Source organism: Quercus robur, chromosome 5 (genome assembly GCF_932294415.1).
Source record: "Quercus robur chromosome 5, dhQueRobu3.1, whole genome shotgun sequence".
Taxonomy (NCBI): Eukaryota; Viridiplantae; Streptophyta; class Magnoliopsida; order Fagales; family Fagaceae; genus Quercus; species Quercus robur.
In genome coordinates, this window is record NC_065538.1 from 18694493 (window position 1) to 18700791 (window position 6299).

General features: G+C 28.4%; 1 long non-coding RNA gene across 1 annotated transcript; it reads left to right on the top strand.

Moving 5' to 3' along the window:
• The first annotated feature begins 4026 nt into the window (after positions 1 to 4026).
• On the top strand, positions 4027 to 6030 carry LOC126725372 (uncharacterized). Its single transcript, XR_007655444.1, has 3 exons — positions 4027 to 4084; positions 4979 to 5044; positions 5823 to 6030. It is a non-coding gene; the product is annotated as an uncharacterized LOC126725372 (long non-coding RNA).
• Positions 6031 to 6299: the final 269 nt, after the last annotated feature.

The following is a 6299-nucleotide window of genomic DNA, read 5'->3' on the forward strand; positions in this document are numbered from 1 at the left end:
TCTTTACTGAATCTATTAAATATATAATTATTTATACATTATTTTATAAGTTTTTTCATAAAACCGTGCAACGCATGGGACATAATATATATACATATGTTTTGGATAAATATGACAAATCAAGTAATGAAAGAAAGTAGTATTTGATTTACAATTATAATAGTTGTGATTATCTAAAATGTTATCAACAAAGCCTAAAATCAATAGAATAAAATTATCTAAGGATAGAATTTAAATAAAAAAGAGAGATAAAAAAACGTAAAAGAAAAAAAAGATCGAATTTGCATTTTTTTTCCTATGTTTCTTTAAAAAATATAAAAGGAAAAAAAGACAGAACTTGCATTTTTTTTCCTACATTTTGATTTATTTATTTTTATTTTTATGGATAAATTTGCATCTTATGTCATCTTTTTCCTAATAATAAAGTAAAAAAAAAAAGTATTTGAGTTCCACCTAAAATACTTCTTTTTGTTCATATTATCTTCTTCACAACCTAAAATTCCTACTATTTATACACACAGTTTTTTGGTGTTTCATTATTTTTACTATATACTTACAATTATTTGCTATATTCTTCCTTTCCATTCTATGTAAGTCTATCTTTACTTAACTCCGTTTTTTTTTTTTTTTTTTTTTTTTTTTTTTTTTAAGTTCAAAAATTTGGATATTTTTTCATTAATGAATTGAGGTTTTGGCTTAATTTTGTTTTCAACCGTTTCAATTATTGAATTCATTATTTTTTCATATGTAATATTAATATTTTTGTTTTTTTATTATTATAAAAAAATAATATATGTGTTCTTAAAGGTTAAAACAAAATACGATTACAAACATTACTTTAAGTTAGGGTGCTATATTTATTTATTAGTAAGTTAGAATGTTACATTAAGTTAGAGTATTATATTTTTATTTATTAATTTAGAATGTTACATATTGATACATATGCTGATTTAGGGTTGATATAACTTATAACCATTTGAATGAAATCAACACTAAAACAAATGATTTAAATATCAAAATAAGAAATACAAATCAAATTTCTTTTAAGTGTATAAGTACAATTTATTTTTTAATCTTAAATTTTGAATTAATTCTTTTTTCATTTTATTTGTTATTAAATTTAATATTATTATTATCAAAATATTTTTTATTAAACCGTGCATTGCATGGGTATAATACTAGTTTTATTAAATTTTTAGATTTTAAAAAAACTAAAAAGGAATAGTATATTATCAGAGTTGGGCTTAGAAGCCATGGTTGCGCCAAGTGACTTCACCAAATTATAGAAATTTTATTAAATTTTTAGATTTAAAAAAAAAAACTAAAAAAGAATAGTTTATTATTAGGACTCTAATTCGTGTCTAAAAAAAATTGTAGAAAATTAGGACTCTAATTTATTTTTATCTCACGGAAGAATTTTTTTTTTTTTTATATTAATTATAACGTAAACAAAAAAAAAATATCAATCTAGCTAATAAATATAATTTTTTGTTGTTGTTATCTTATTCTCCTATAATTTCTAAGTTGATTAAAAACTTTAATTTGATTACAATCCAAACTCTTCATCCAATCTCTTCCTTCACTCTTTTATTCTTTGGATAAACACTAAAATTTAATATAAAATTATGATTAACATTCGTGTAGAGTTCTAACTTGACACTTTTTTATCTAAAAAATTTCAGATTAGGTGCCTGAAATATTTTTAAAAAAAATTGTAAATAAATCATCTTTAGATAACTTTAAAAAATAAGTTACATTGAGTTTTACTTCTATCTTCTTCTTCTTTAGATAAATTTAAAATTCTAAACTGATTATAACTTTTTTTTTAAAAAAAATCTATCCTATTTCCTTATTAGCATCATTCACGTTTACTTACTTCTTCTTTCTTCTTCTTCTTCTTTTTTTTTTTTTTTTTTTTTTTTTTTAAAAAAATAATTATTACTAATATATATATATATATATATATATATATATGTGTGTGTGTGTGTGTGTGTGTGTGTATTGAAGCGGAAGTGAGACTCATTTGAAGCAGGAGTTCCGAGAGCATTATGAGCGTGTAAAAGTGACTAAGTGAGGCAGCGGGACTGGACATGCAAAGATAGTGATACGCACAAAAACATATATTATGTATATTATAAAATTATAATGCAATTTTGCTTCTAGAATAATACTTCATTAAGATGTATTCGGATCTACCAATCAAATAATTCCTTTAAAAAAAAAAATTTCTACTAATCTAATCACATTCATTTGTCACGGTAATTTATAAAGATTATGTAGTAAAATTATAATATCTCTAGCATTATCATTAAAATTCTACCCATTAGATAATTTTATTACTGGTGAATTTTTTTTAGAAGTATTACGTGTGGTGAAATTTGATTGGCCTTTTTATTATTATTTTGGGTGGTTATGGGCACATTTTAGGCTGTCCATAGGGTTTTTATTTCTTCATGACTGGTCTAATGTCGAATAATCTATTTTATGCACAATCTTTGCAATTCTATTTTTTTCTAGCTTTCAAAATTTTAATTGAATGGGCTACGGGCTAGTAGTTATGAATTCGTTGGTTTAAAAAAAAAAAAAAATGCTTTCATGTCTGTGCCATGCCATCCCTCATCTATTTGATGCATAATCTCTATAATTCTATCTTTTTTTCCCTTTCAATTTTTTAATTGGATGGGTTACAGGTTAGTATGATGTAGGACTTTGATGCATATATAAGATGTATGATGATGAGATTATCAAAAAAAGAAAAAAGAAAAAGAAAAAGATGTATGATGATGACATAACATGGTAATGTGGTACGAGGGGATGACATGGCCCAAGTGCCATGTGGCATGCATGGAGTACTTTTGTCCTAACTGGCTATATGTTACAAGAGGCCACCCAAATCTAATGATTGAATTTCACATCATATGATTATTATTGTAACTAAATCCACATGTATCAAGTTTGTTATAATATTTGACAATGAGAAGGAAAATTTGTTCACAACACATCCACCGATTCACATGCTAAATTTTAGAAAGATTGGTGTTTATTACATACACTCTTGTACACAATTGTATGCATAAGTAAAATGTGCATTAATGAAATTTTGATTTTAAGTCACCATTTCCAAGTTGAAAATTGTGACTTTAAGTCACAATTCTAAAGCATATTTTGTATGTGTATGGTTGTGTATAACAAGTAACAACTATCCTTTATAAAGAAGTAAGTAGGAACCCATTCATGGCCTTCCATGTCAACTATCTCATAGTTAGTAGTAGAAGGTTAAGTGTAAAACTTAACATTCTTTGCAAAATGGTAAACCCTTTATCAAATGACTATATTTCCTTAAGCTAGTGAAAATTGACTTTTTAGGATTAAATTATTTCAAAATTAAATAAAAATGGTTATGGGTATAGCATGGTTAATTGTTTATGCCTTGTTATTTCAGTTATTATATATATGCGTATAGAAGGGGGAATTTTGCAACCAATCACAAAGCGCCACATGCTGTTTAGTGGGTCCTATTGAAATTATTTAGAGACCAATAGAAATATTCAAAGTGTTTCTAAATAAAAATTGTAAAGAATACTTGAGGGTTAATCACACGTCAACACATGTTGATATTTAATTTAAAATGACATGAGCAGTCAAATTAAATACTGCCATGTGTTATTTTAAATTAGAATACTATGGCTAATCATATAATGCCTTGTGTCCTTTGGAGAACAAGATATAAAGTCCTTTCATTCAAATCATGACACCTATCACTAGTGTGAGCCAATCATGTGCCTCCAAATCTCTTCATGTAACACCCCATAATTTGATACCAATTAAATTATTATACGTTAAATTTTAATGGAGGCCTATAATTAAAATGGATTAAATAAATTTGGGCCTAAGGTATTAAAAAGAAGATAAATTCTATGGAATATGAAGCCCAAGTGAGGTGACAAAAGTACATATATGGGCCTTGAAACCCCTAGCCTTTTCCTCTTAGGTCACACGTGTTTTTCTGATGGGATTTCTTTTTGCTTCAGCCGACAATTGAATTTCTGCCTTTCTCCACTGTGGCGTTGGTGGGAGTCTTCAGGTATGATTTTCTCATGCTCAAGATTTAAAAGTTTGTATGGTCAATAGCTTGCAATTGATTGGAACTAGACTATCATTATACTAATAGAAAAGGGTTTCCTATAATTGTATTATATTAGATAAAGACTTGGTCAATATGTCAGGCAGAGATACAGACTTGAAATTGAGCCAAATAGAGTAATAGGTGTGGACTTGGTCACCATGTTAAAGTGAAAAGAATGCTTATGTTATTGCATTTACACTAAGCCACAATTGTTGACTGGTTATTTTGCTTTCACACTAGTTCAACGTGTAATAGATTTTGGGTCCTTGGAGTGATTATTTCAATATTATAATAGCAATTGTTTACATAGCTGCACTGACCTAGTAGTTCTAAGTCCAACATTGAGGCTGAAAAACTAAGAATAATAAATAAATTTTGACAGTTTGCCATGCTACACATGCTACCTCAAGTATTGCCATGCTATTCCCTACTAAGCATGGTCCAAGCTTGATTGTTTACGTAGCTTTCACTTGGTTTATTATTATTATTATTATATATATATATATATATATATGTAATATTAAGGTCAGTATATGCCTAGCGGCATCAAGAGAGCATTCTAGCACTAGATTGATGGATTAAAGCAATCTCGCGTGGCCTTCAATGTTAAGTTGAATATATATAGTTATATATATAATGGTTAGAGTCAATGGACATCCAATGGCATCAAGAGGGAATGCTAAGCAACAAATTAAGATAATACGTGGCTTCCAATAGTAAATTTGATAGTTAAGTGAATGAATGGAGGATTTTGGATATATTAATATTGTTTAGGATAAAACCGTTTAAGTGTGAAAATAAATTTTGAAGTGGGAAATTGTGTATTGATGAACCTATTTTTGGTATTGCTAGGTTCTAATTCTACTGAATTGTTGTGATTCAAGGGAGGTTGATTTCCTTTATTTTTGCAACTAAGAGGTAAGTGGTGTTTACTAATTTTGGGGGTTTTCCCAAAACAGCGTTAATTATTAAACTATTTTATATGAAAGAATATGTTGATATTCTATATATAAATGAATATTTTACAAATGTTTGATGTGCACATTGGCTATTCGTTTTATGAAAAACTTGTGGGACAACCTAATTTTATTTAAACTTGTATGTGTGAATATGTCTCTATATTTTGAGAAGTATGAATGGATTATTTTGTGAGCATATTGAATTTGTTTTGAAAACCTATGGCAAGTCGTGATTAGAAGCTCAGTATGATATTTAGTCCTTAGCAAGGGACAATCATGCTGCAGCTAGTCCTTAGCAAGGGACGGTCCCAAAAGGGGACAGTGCACATTTGATAGCTCCTTAGCAAGGGAGCATACTATTGAGGATCCAAAAGGAAGCTCCTTAGCAAGGGAGTGTACTTTTAGGTTCCAAAGGAGCCATCCTTGAGAAATGGGATGAAAGGAGGTTCCAGTCCCAAAAAGGGGACAACACAACCCTGTCAACGGGGCGTAAACGTTGACCACGAGAAAAGCCTAGGGAATTGTTTATGTGATGGTATCAATATATATATTATGATGGCTCACAATATAAAGATATTATTTTCTTTTACATGAAATAGTTGATGACAAAATATTGGTGAATTATAAGTTGTGAATCTGTTGAAAGAATTATTTATTTGAAAGGTTTGTTCCCACACCCCAATGTTAGTGAATTCTACTTATTGAGTTATCTCACCCCCCTTTATTTCCCATTACAGATACATTAGGTGGATTATTGGAGTAGAGATTCTTGGGAGACAGAAGTTACAAATTAATTTTTGTGGAACTGAGGATTTTATTATTATTTTATGGCATTAAACTTTGTATTGGAGAATTATTTTGAGGATGTTTTGTATTTGGTGAATTAGAGCTCTGACTTTTGTAATCAGTTTCAAGGTTGCTAGTTTCTTTTATTTAATATTTTTATGGATTATTCAGATTAAATATACTTTTATTGCCTATGATTTTGGGGCGTTACACTTCAAGACTCTTATAAATACAGACCCTTCTTAGTCTTGTAGAGGGGGATTCAGAAACATTCAGAGGTCTTGAAATTCTGCCGGAATCAAGTTCCAAAACCTTCAAGAACTTTATGTTCGAAGACGAATAAAATTCAAAGAAAATTCATTCAAATTATCCTTCTAGATCTAAAAGTTCATTGAAATCAAGCTTAAAAACCTCCATAAAAGCCAAGA